Source organism: Hemiscyllium ocellatum, chromosome 3, assembly GCF_020745735.1.
Source record: "Hemiscyllium ocellatum isolate sHemOce1 chromosome 3, sHemOce1.pat.X.cur, whole genome shotgun sequence".
In the NCBI taxonomy this organism is placed as follows: domain Eukaryota; kingdom Metazoa; phylum Chordata; class Chondrichthyes; order Orectolobiformes; family Hemiscylliidae; genus Hemiscyllium; species Hemiscyllium ocellatum.
This window is the reverse complement of record NC_083403.1, coordinates 10,303,041-10,315,959: the sequence shown is the minus strand read 5'-3', so window position 1 is coordinate 10,315,959 and position 12,919 is coordinate 10,303,041.

The following is a 12,919-nucleotide window of genomic DNA, read 5'->3' as shown; positions in this document are numbered from 1 at the left end:
TGACACATTCAACTTGTCAACTTGCTTTTATGTATTAGCAAAGTGAGTTTTAAGAAGGAGAGAGAAGTTGAGAGGTTAAGAGGTTTCAGATGGAAATCCAGTGTTGAGAATCTGGATGATTTTAGGACAGCTGAGAATAATGGGATGAAGTGTGTAAAAATGGACAAACTGCAAGAGGCACTCAGGGTAAAAGTCTGGGAGGAGATCATTTCGCTCGAGAAGTGTTTCTGCTATACAATAACATCATTGTGGACCCACATTAGAATTTGATTGAACCATCTTAGTTCTGTAAATATTAACACCTTTCCCCACACAAAATATGATAAATTCAGTTTGATACCAGGTAAAAGCGAGGACTGTGGATGCTGGAAACAGAGTGGTGCTGGAAACAGAGTGGTGCTGGAAAAGCACAACAGGTCAGGCAGCATCCAAGGAGCAGGAAGATTGACGTTTTGGGCAAAAGTCCTTCATCAGGAATAGAGGGATGAAGGGCTTTTGCCTGAAACATTGATTTTCCTGCTCCTTGGATGCTGCTTGACCTGCTGTGCTTTTCCAGCACCACTCTAATCCAGACTCACTTTGATACTAGCCTGTACAGCTTTTTGGGGAGGATTCCAGATTTCTCAGACTCTCTGCAAGAAGAGGTGGTTTGTGATCTTGCTGTAATAAAGTGATGTCCTCTTGTCCTGGATCCACTCACTAGAAGAAATCATTTCTCTCCCCAACCAAGTCCTTTAATCTTCTCCCACACCTCAATTAGATCAAGCTTTAGTCTTGTACACTAGACTCAAGAGAATGTGATTTGTCTATGTGATTGTCCTCGCCATTTAACTGTCACATGTGTGATTTATAGTACTATATATTTTACAAAACAAAATTAACTTCTCTTTTTAAATGGACACAAACAGCCAAACAAAGCTTCACACGAGGCTCCCACCGCACTGATTATGTTCCCTAGCCAGGGAACGAAACGTTTGCAGCAAAAACTTACAGCTCGGCGAGCAGAACCACAACAGCCAAACAAATGGCTGTCAGAAGTCACATAACTATTCTTGTTGATTGTAACATTATCCTTTATTAACTGCTGGCACTTTCACTGTGATCTTTACTAAGGAACAAATAAGGAGATCTTACAGGGCCTCGATATGGCTGAAATCTTGAGAATGGAAAGTATTTCCGACCTGTCTGGTTTGTCGCTTCACTGCCCTGCCCACTGTAACTGTACCTGCATAAACTACATCCTCAAAAACATCAGATTCTCCCCCTTGCTCCTTGGCTGAAGATGAATTACAAACGGATTGTAAATTTTAAAACAAACTTCTTTCTGTATTACCACCAACTGTTCTTAAGCAGCTTGTGATTTAATGCTGTCACTTTTTTAAAAAAATTGGATGTATATTTCCCCCATTCCCTGTCTGTAGGGTCTGACTGTGCAAGGTCCGCAACAACACTTAAAATTAAACCAGGTATAGGGTTTATTAAATACACTGATAGACATGAGGAAAATCACATAACATGAGCACAATTACAGACAGACAAGGAGATGTAAAGGCACAACAGATAAAGTCATTATTCAAATAGTCGTGACTTACACTCAAGACACAAAACTGAAGATATACCCTTCTTCTCACTCACATTTATTTGTTTGGTTTGGAACCTTTGAGTCCCTAGTTAATTTTTGAGAGACAGGCTTTGCTGGCTACATTTTGGTTGCCCTTTCTGCCCTTTGACCTTTTGAGGCTTTTCAGCCTGAGTTCACCCTTATAGTTTCTGATACTTTGGTTTATGCCAACCTTTTTAGATTCTGCTGCCCCCTGCAGGTTCACTGAACCTTATCCAGCTTTCTGCACCTTTGCAACACTTACCTAAAGACATTCATTCCTTTGCCCCTTGCTTTCACTGGGAGCCAAGTGAAAGCTCTTTTGTTTAATGGATCTCTTTTCTCCCCCCATTTACTACCTCTGGGTGCTCTTTCAAATTTGTTTTGTTCTGCAAGCTCCAGTTTAGCTTCCTCCAATTCTGTGACTTCTCAGTCTACATTATGGTGTCTTGCTGGTTTGGGACTTTTGGGATTGTGGTCAATTCATTTCCTGAGTAGGATGTCTATCCCTGCTACTGGTAACTTAGGGACAAGCTGTGCTATTACAGAATGCATGACTAAACCACACTGTAGGTGAACTCGGTGGAGAGGAACATGCACCCTTCACCCACTCCCCTGATTAGATTAGATTAGATTCCCTGCAGTGTGGAAACAGGCCCTTCGGCCCAACAAGTCCTCTGGGCTTTCAGAGAAGATTCAGAGGGGTGAGGTGGGGTGGGGGGTAGTGGTAAAGGTTTAGAACCAGCCCTGACATTTGGGATTGAGGCTAAAGTAATGAAATTGCTGTCTTTCAGGGAGGGATATAAGGACATTCTTCCTGGGAGGACACACCCAACAGAGTTCAGGTTGTTTTCCTGATTGGGCCACACACACAGCAACATCTATCAAATATTAGATTCTGTAATCAAGGTCCTGGTGATCTCTGCTGGATTCCCTACTGGGATATCTCTATCAAGTTACACCCAGTGGATGTGCACCATTCTTCTCAGTTTCCCATTTCACCTCTAGCATTCAGGCCTGGAATGACCTATTTTGTTATGTGGACAGTGGAACACCTATCTCCTTGTGTTATTTTTACAGACGTGGGGTGAACTTTGCACACCTTCTTTGTATTCTGCTTCTTGGTTTGGGTTCACTCTATTAACTATGTCTTTCATCCGGTCTTACCATTTACCTTGATGTAACCTCTGAATGGTCAGTCCAAGTTGTTAAGTTTACGGATGAAATGATAGCTATCAGCAGTGGCTGCTCATGGTTTAAGAACACAATATCCCTCCAAGTGCATAATCAGATTGGAAGTTGTCATTTTTTAAACACTTCCAGCAATATTTTAACAAGTTAAACTAGTAAAAGGGAGTTGGGGGGGTGGTGGGGGAGTGGGTGTGGGGGGAGGGACGCAGAGAGGTAATGAGAAAAGAGATCGATCTGAGACTGGTACAGTTGAGAACAGATGCGAGACAAACAGTCAGGCAGGCAGGGACAAGGTAGGACTAATAAATTAAACTGCATTTATTTCAATGCAAGGGGCCTAACAGGGAAGACAGATGAACTCAGGGCATGGTTAGAAACATGGGATTGGGATATCATAGCAATTACAGATACATGGCTCAGGGAGCCCTTCTTCAGGAAGGCTTCTTCGGGCTCATGCCCAACACATCGATTCTCCTGCTCCTTGGATGCTGCCTGACCTGCTGCGACTTTCCAGCAACACATGTTCAGCTCTGATCTCCAGCATCTGCAGTCCTCACTTTCTCCATTGTATCATAGACCCCCTAATAGTCAGAGGGAAATTGAGAAACAAACTTCTAAGGAGATCTCAGCTATCTGTACCTAAATCTTTTTCAGGTAATCACCCATCACTGCCCCGAAGGTGATGAAACTCATCACCCAGCCCCACTTCACCTCACCATCATTGAACAGTGAAGAAGGTTACCTCCGATTACAACAGGATCTTGATCAGATAGGCCAATGGGCTGAGAAGTGGCAGATAGAGTTTAATTCAGATAAATGCCAGGTGCTGCATTTTGGGAAAGCAAATCTTAGCAGGACTTATACACTTAATGGTAAGGTCCTAGGGAGTGTTGCTGGACAAAGAGACCTTGGAGTGCAGGTTCATTGCTCCTTGAAAGTGGAGTCGCGGGTAGATAGGATAGTGAAGAAGGTGTTTGGTATGCTTTCTTTTACTGGTCAGAGTATTGAGTACAGGAATTGGGAGGTCATGTTGCGGCTGTACAGGACATTGGTTAGGCCACTGTTGGAATATTGCGTACAATTCTGGTCTCCTTCCTATCGGAAAGATGTTGTCAAACTTGAAAGGGTTCAGAAAAGATTTACAAGGATGTTGGCAGGTTTGGAGGATTTGAGCTATCGGGAGAGGCTGAACAGGCTGGGGCTTTTTTCCCTGGAGCGTCGGAGGCTGAGGGTTGACCTTATCAAGGCTTACAAAATTATGAGGGGCATGGATAGGATAAATGGACAAAGTCTTTTCCCTGGGGTCAGGGCGTGCAGAACTAGAGGGCACAGGTTTAGGGTGAGAAGGGAAAGATATAAAAGAGACCTACGGGGCAACATTTTCACACAGAGGGTGGTACGTGTATGGAATGAGCTGCCAGCGGAAATGGTGGAGGCTGGTACAATTGTAACATTTAAAAGGCATTTGGATGGGTATATGAATAGGAAGGGTTTGGAGTGATGTGGGACGGGTGCTGGCAGGTGGGACTAGATTGGGTTGGGATATCTGGTCGGCATGGACGGCTTGGACCAAAAGATCTGTTTCCATGCTGTACATCTCTATGACTCTATGACTCTATTAGTTCATATAATTCATTAAGGGTAGTTTTATTGAAACTGATCCACTGATCGAAGGTGATCAGTTTTCATTTTTCAACCTCTAGAAAAACCTTGGCTCTTTTCTTGTGACTTCCTGAATTGTGGGTAATTTACATCTGGGTCAAACTTGTGGATTAGGATTTGCAGCTTTTGTCTGCTCAGAATCTTCAAATATTTTAGAGAGCAGCAGGAAATTGGCCTCTTAAGGCATCTCTCTTCATCGACTGTGAATCACGAGTGCCCATATTTCTTGTGGCCATTGAAACTGCCCTGAAACCCTTTCAAAATGGGTGGAGAATACCACATCACCCTGTTCTTGCTTAGGAATGGACGAAGTGTCACTGAGTGGTGTTGGCACGATTGGAATGTTACAAGGCAGCTTTCATCAGTCTTAGCATGTAATTCCATTTCCAGTTTTCAATGCTGGAAAACCCCTTCTTTCTCTTGAAACTCCAGCTATAGTTTAGGATTTTTTTCAACTATAGCTGCTCCTAGGATGTTGATCAGTTTCAGATTCTAACTCCCCTTCAAACTGTTCTGATTACGGACAGAGTCTTTAGATAGCACTTTGGGGATTTCATTTCATTTTTCCTTGCTGGACAAGGGAACTTGTAATTCCCTAGTGGCAATCTTCAAATGGTCTGTGCTCATGGCAGCTAACATTTCATAATTCCATCCTGTTCTATAAATAAGACCATAAGATATAGGAGGGAAATTAGGCCATTCAGTCCATTGCTTCTGCTCCACCATTCGATCACGGATGATATGTTTCTCAACCCCACTCTCCTGCCTTCTTTCATGACCCTTGTCTCCATACTAATAAGAACCTCTCTCTGTCCTAAATACACTCAATGCTTTGGCGTTCACTGTCTTCTGCAGCAATGATTTCTACAGAGTCATCACCCTCTGAAGAAATTCCTTTTCATCTCAGATCTAAAGGTTTATCTGTTCACCCTGAGGCTGTGCCCTTGGGTCCTAGTCTCCCCTATAGTGGAAACATCTTCTCCACACCCACTCTGTCCAGGACTGTTAGTATTCTGTAAGTTTCAATCAAATCCACCACTCACCTAGCCTTCTAAGCTCCAAGTACAGATCAACAGTCTTCAATTGCTTCTCATGTGACAAGCCTTTCATTCTGAACTAGGACTCCTAAGACTCTTTGCACTTAAATTTCTGAAGTTCTTCCCCATTTAGAAAATAGCCTCTATGTATACTCTTCCTGCCAAAATGTATAACCTCCCACTATGCCACATTCAATCTGCTGCCACTTTGCCCATTTGTCTAACTTGTCCAAGTCCTTCTGCAGCCTCCCCGTTTCCTCAACACAATCCGTCCCTCCACAAATTCAGGAACAGCTTCTTCTCTGCTGTTATTGAATAGACCTCTCAAATGCTAATTTTGATCTCTCTCTCAGTTCTTTCTCTACTGTAACATTATTCTACACTCTGTTTTGCAACTCTGATGCAGAGCATGCAAAACAACACATTTCACTGTAGGTTGAAAATCACACAACACCAGGGTCCAACAGGGTTAATTGGAAGCACACCAGCTTTCGGAGCGTTGCTCCTTCATCAAGGTGGTAGTGGATGAAGGAGTGATACTCCAAAAGCTAGTGTGCTTCCAATTAAACCTGTTGGACTATAACCTGGTGTTGTGTGATTTCTAACTTTGTACACCCCAGTCCAACATTGGCATCTCCAAATCACTGTAGGTTGGTACATGTGTCAACATTGAATCAAACTCAAACTCATACTCTCTTTCTGTCATCTGCAAACTTAGCAACAATACCCTCAGTTCATTTGTCCAGACCATTAAAGCATAACTCCATCCTGAAAAAGACTCCTTTATCCCTTCTCTCTGCCTCTGTCAGTCAGCCAGTCCTCTATCCTTGCCAGTACCTTGCCCCTAGCAGCAGGTGCTTTTATCTTATATAGTATCTTCCTTTGTGGCACGTTGTCAAAAACCTTCTACAAAACTAAATGGATCACATCCACTGGCTCTTCTTTGTTGAATTTATACATTATCTCCTCAAAGAATTCAAACAGATTTGTCAGGTATGGCTTCCCCTTGATGAAGCCATGTTGACTCCACCCCCTAGTTTACCATGCACTTCCAAGCACTCTGCAATGTCATCCTCAATAATGGACTGTAAAATCTTACCAATGACCGAGGTTAGGCTAACTGGCCTCCCTTCTTAAATTTTACAGGAGTGTTATAACAGACACTTTTAGGTCCTCTGGGACCCTCTCTGACCCGAGTGAATCCTGAAAGATTATCACCAACGCCTCCACAATCTCCTCAAATATCTTCTTCTGATCTCTGTATTCCATAGGGTCTGTGTGATTAATCTACCTTCACACCTTTCAGCTTCCCCACCACCTTAGTGATGGCCACTACACTCACCTCTACCCCTGACTTTGTTGAAGTTCTGATATGTTGCTGGTGATTTCCACTGTGAAAACTGATGTGAAGTATTTATTCAGTTCCTTTGCCATTTCTTTGTTCCCCATTACTATTTCTTCAGCCTCATTTTCCAGCAGTCCAATATCCACTCTTGGCAAAAGTGAGGACTGCAGATGCTGGAGATCAGAGTAGATTAGAGTGTTGCTGGAAAAGCACAGCAGGTCAGGCAGCGTCTGAGGAGCAGGAAAATCGATGTTTCGGGCAAAAACCATTCATCAGGAATGAAGGCAGGGAGACTTCGGGGTGGAGAGATAAATGGGAGGGGGTTGGAGTTGGGGAGAAGGTAGCCAAGAGTACAACAGGTGGATGGATGTGGAGATGAAGGTAATAGGTCAGAGAGGGTGGAGCGGATAGGTGGGAAGGACGATTGGCAGGTAGGATAGGTCATGAGGATGGTGCTGAGCTGGAAGGTTGGAACAGGGGTAAGGTGGGGGTAAGGGAAATGAGGAAACTGGTAAAGTCCATATTGATGCCCTGGGGTTGAAACGTTCCGAGGCGGAAGATGAGGTGTTCTTCCTCCAGGCGTCAGGTGGTGAGGGAGTGACGGTAGAGGCGGCCCAGGACCTGGATGTCCTTGGCAGAGTGTGAGGGGGAGTTGAAATATTGGGCCACAGGGCTGTGGGGTTGATTGGTGCGGGTGTCCCCGAGATGTTACCTAAAGTGCTCTGCGAGAATGTGTCCAGTCTCCCCAATGTAGAGGAGACCGCACTGGGAGCAACAGATATAATAAATGACATTGGTGCATGTGCAGGTGAAACTTGGATGGTTGGGGAAGGCTTCTTTGGGGCCTTGGATGGAGGTGAGGGGGGGAGATGTGGGCGCAGGTTTTGCATTTCCTCCAGTGGCAGGGGAAGGTGCCAGGAGGGGAGGGTGGGTTGTTGGGGGAACGTGGACCTGACCAGTTAGTAACGGAGGGAACGGTCTTTACGGAAAGCAGAAAGGGGTGGGCAGGGAAATATATCCCTGGTGGTGGGGTCTGTTTGGAGGTGGCAGAAATGTTGGTGGATGATGCAAAGGTTGGTACGGTGGAAGGTGAGCACCAGGGGGTTCTGTCCTTGTTGCTCATCCAGGTCTGCAGCTCCACCCTCAAACCCCACCTCTCCAACTGCAACAAGGACAGAATGCCCCTGGTCCTCACCTCCAAACGGACCCCACCACCAGGGATAAATTTCCCTCCTCACCACTTTCCGCTTTTTGCAAAGACCGTTCCCTCAGTGACTACCTGGTCAGGTTCACGTCCCCTAACAACCCACCCTCCCCTCCTGGCACCTTCCCCTGCCATTGCAGAAATTGCAAAACCTGCACCCACACCTCCTCCCTCACCTCCACCCAAGGCCCCAAAGGAGCCTTCCATATCCAAAGTTTCACCTGCACATCCACCAATGTCATTTATTGTATTCGTTGCTCCCAATGTGGTCTCCTTTACATTGGGGAGACTGGACGCTTTCTCGCAGAGAGCTTAGGGAACATCTCCGGGACACCCACAACAATCAACACCACCGCCACGTGCTCCAAAATTTCAACTTCCCCTCCACTCTGCTGAGGACGTGCATGTCCTGGGCCTCCTCCACCGCTGCTCCCTCACCACCCGATGCCTGGAGGAAGAACGCCTCATCTTCCGCCTCAGAACACTTCAACCTCAGGGCATCAATGTGGACTTCACCAGTTTCCTAATTTCCCCTCCCCCAACCTTACCCCAGTTCCAACCATCCAGCTCAGCACCATCCTCATGATCTGTCCTTCCTGCCAATCTTCCTTCGCACCTATCCACTCCACCCTCCTCTCTGACCTATCACTTTCATCCCCACCTCCACCAACCTATTTTACTATTAGCTATCTTCTCCCCAGCTTCACCCTCCTCCCATTTATCTCTCCAACCCGGAGACTCCCTGCCTTCATTCCTGATGAATGGTTTTTGCCCGAAACGTCAATCTTCCTGCTCCTCGGATGTTGCCTGACCTGCTGTGCTTTTCTAGCACCACCGCTAATCTAGACAATGTCCACTCTTGGCACTCTCACCTTTTTAGATATCTAAAAAAAACTCAACACCTTCTTGCCATTTGTAATACCATTACATCTGATTCCAGCTCCTCCCTCTCAAACTTCGGGGTGAATTCTATTATATTATAGTCACTGCCCCAGAGGGGTTCCTTCACCTTCAGCTCCCCTATCAAGTCTGCCTCATTACATGATGAGGCTGCAAAAGTAGTAATGGGGAACAAAGAGATGGCAAAGGAACTGAATAGATACTTCCTGTCAGTTTTCACAGTGGAAATCACAAGCAACATATCAGAATTTCAACAGAGTCAGGGACAGAGGTGAGTGGCATCACTACTGAACCTACAGCCATGCCTTGTGTCACTCCTAACCTTATAACCATGCCTGGCATCACTACTTACCCTACAACCACACCTGGCGTCACGACTGATTCTATTACCATGCCTGGCGTCACTACTGATTCTATTACCATGCATGGTATCACTACTGATTCTATTACCAAGCCTGGCATCACTACTGATATTATTACCACGCCTGGCATCACTATTGATTCTATTACCACGCCTGGCATCACTATTGATTCTATTACCACGCCTGGCATCACTACTGATTATATTACCATGCATGGTATCACTACTGATTTTATTACCAAGCCTGGTATCACTCCTGATTCTTTTACCATGCCTGGCGTCACTACTGATTCTATAACCATGCCTGCTGTCACTACTAATTCTACTACTACGCTTGGCGTCACTACACTTTTACCACAGCTGGTATCACTACTGATTCTATTACCACGCCTGGTATCACTACTGACTGTATAACCACACCTGGTGTCACCACTGAATCTATTACCACGCCTGGCATCACTACGGATTCTATTACCACGCCTAACGTCACTACTGACCCTATAACCATGCCTGGTGTCACTACTAATTCTACTGCTACGCCTGGCGTCACTACTGATTCCTTTACCACACCTGGTGTCATCACCGATTGTATTACCATGCCTGGTATCACTACTGATTCTACTACCACGCCTGGCATAACTACTGACCCTATAGCCACACCTGGCATCACTCCTGACCTTATAACCATGCCTGGCACCACTACTGACCCTACAACCACACCTGGTGTCACGACTGATTCTATTACCATGGCTAGCGTCACTGCTGATTCTATAACCACACCTGGTGTCACTACTGACCCTATAACCACACTTGGCCTGGTGTCACTACTGATTCTATTACCACGCCTGGCGTCACTACCGACCCTATAACCATGCCAGGTGTCACTACTAATTCTACTACCATGCCTGGCGTCACTACTGACCATATAGCCACGCCTAATGTCACTCCTGACCTTATAACCATGCCTGGCACCACTACTTACCCTACATCCACAGCTGGCGTCACGACTGATTCTATTATCAGTATCACTACTGATTCTATAACCACACCTGGCATCACTACTGACCCTGTAACCACACCTGGTGTCACTACTGACCCTATAAACACGCCTGGTGTCACTACTGATTCTATTACCACGCCTGGTGTCACTACTGAATCTATAACCACACCTTGCACCACTGCTAACCCTATAACAACACCTGGCATCACTACTGACCCCATACCCACACCTGGTGTCACTACTGATTCTATTACCACGTCTAGTATCACTACTGATTCTATTACCACGACTAGCATCACTGCTGATTCTATAACCACGCCAGGTGTCACTACTGACCCTATAACCACACTTGGCGTCACTGCTGACCCTATAACCATGCCCGGTGTCACTACTGATTCTATTACCACGGCTAGCGTCACTACTGATTCTATTACCACACCCGGCATCACTACTGACCCTACAACCACACCTGGCATCACTACTGACCCTATAACCACACCCTGGTGTCACTACAGATTCTATTACCACGGCTAGCGTCACTACTGATCCTATTACCACGCTTGATATCACTACTGGTTCTATTACGACGCCTGGCGTCACTACTGACCCTATAACCACGCCTGGTGTTACTACTGACCCTATAACCATGCCTGGTGTCACTACTGATTCTACTACCATGCCTGGTGTCACTACTGACCCTATAACCACACCTGGCGTCACTACTAACCCTATAACCACACCTGGTGTCACTACTGATTCTATTACCACACTTAGTATCACTGCTGATTTTATTACCATGCCTGGTATCACTACTGATTCTGTTACCATACTTGGTGTCACTACTGACCCTGTATCCACACCTGGTGTCAGTTCTGAGTCTATTACCACTCCTGGGGTCACTACTGATTCTATAACCACACCTGGCATCACTACTGACCGTGTAACCACACCTGGTGTCACTACTGATTCTATTACCACGTCTAGTATCACTACTGATTCTGTTACCATGCCTGGCGTCACTACTGATTTTATTACCACACCTGGTATCACTACTGATTCTTCTACCATGCCTGGTCTCACTACTGACCCTATAACCACACCTGGTATCACTACTGATTCTATTACCATACCTGGTGTCACTACTGTCCCTATATCCACACCTGGCATCACTACTGACCCTATAACCACACTTGGCGTCACTACTGACCCTATAAACACGCCTGGTGTCAGTTCTGAGTCTATTATCACGCCTGGGGTCACTACTGATTCTATAACCACACCTGGCATCACTACTGACCGTGTAACCACACCTGGTGTCACTACTGATTCTATTACCACGTCAAGTATCACTACTGATTCTGTTACCATGCCTGGCGTCACTACTGATTTTATTACCACGCCTGGTATCACTATTGATTCTATTACCACGCCTGGTGTCACTACTGATTCTATAACCACACCTGGCACCACTGCTGACCCTATATCCATGCCTGACATCACTACTGTCCCTATAACCATGCCTGGTTTCACTACTGATCCTATAACCACGCCTGATGTCACTAATGATTATATTACTACGTCTAGGGTCACGACTGACCCTCTCACCACACCTGGTGTCACTACGGATTCTATTACCACGCCTGGCACCACAACTGATTCTATTACCATGCCTGGCATCACTACTGGCCCGATACGCACGCCTGGTGTCACTACTGACCCTATAACCGGGCCTGGTGTCACTACGGATTCTGTTACCACGCCTGGTGTCACTACTGACCCTATAACAACACCTGGCGTCACTACTGATTCTACTACCATGCCTGGTGTCACAACTGATTCTATTACCACGCCTGGCATCACTACTGGTCTGATAGGCATGTCTGGCATCACCACTGACCCTATAATCACACCTGGCATCACTACTGAACCTATAACCATGTCTGGTTTCACTACTGACCTTATAACCATGCCTGATGTCACTACTGATTCTGTTACCACGTCTGGGTTCACGACTGACCCTCTCACCATGCCTGGTGTCACTACAGATTCTATTACCACGCCTGGTATCATGACTGAACCTGTAACCACGCCTGGCATCACTAGTGACCCTGTAACCACACCTAGCATCACTACTGACCCTATAACCACACCTGGCATCACTACTGACCGTATAACCACACCAGGTATCACTACTGACTCTATTACCATGCCTGGTGTCACTACTGATTCTATTACCACGCCTAGCGTCATTACTTATTCGATAACCACACCTGGCATCACTGACCCTATAACCAAGCCTGGCATCACTACTGACCTTATACCCAGACCTGGTATCACTACTGATTCTATAACTATGCCTGGCGTCACTACTGATTCTATAACCACACCTGGCATCACTCCTGACTCTATAACCACGCCTGCTGTCACTACTGACCCTGTAACGACACCTGGCATCACTACTGACCCTATACCCAAACCTAGCATCACTATTGATTCTATAATCATGCCTGGGCATCATGACTGACCCTGTAACCACATCTGGCGTCACTACTGATTCTGTTACTATGCCTGGCGACACTAACCATTCTATTACCACCCCTGGTGTCACTACTGATCCTA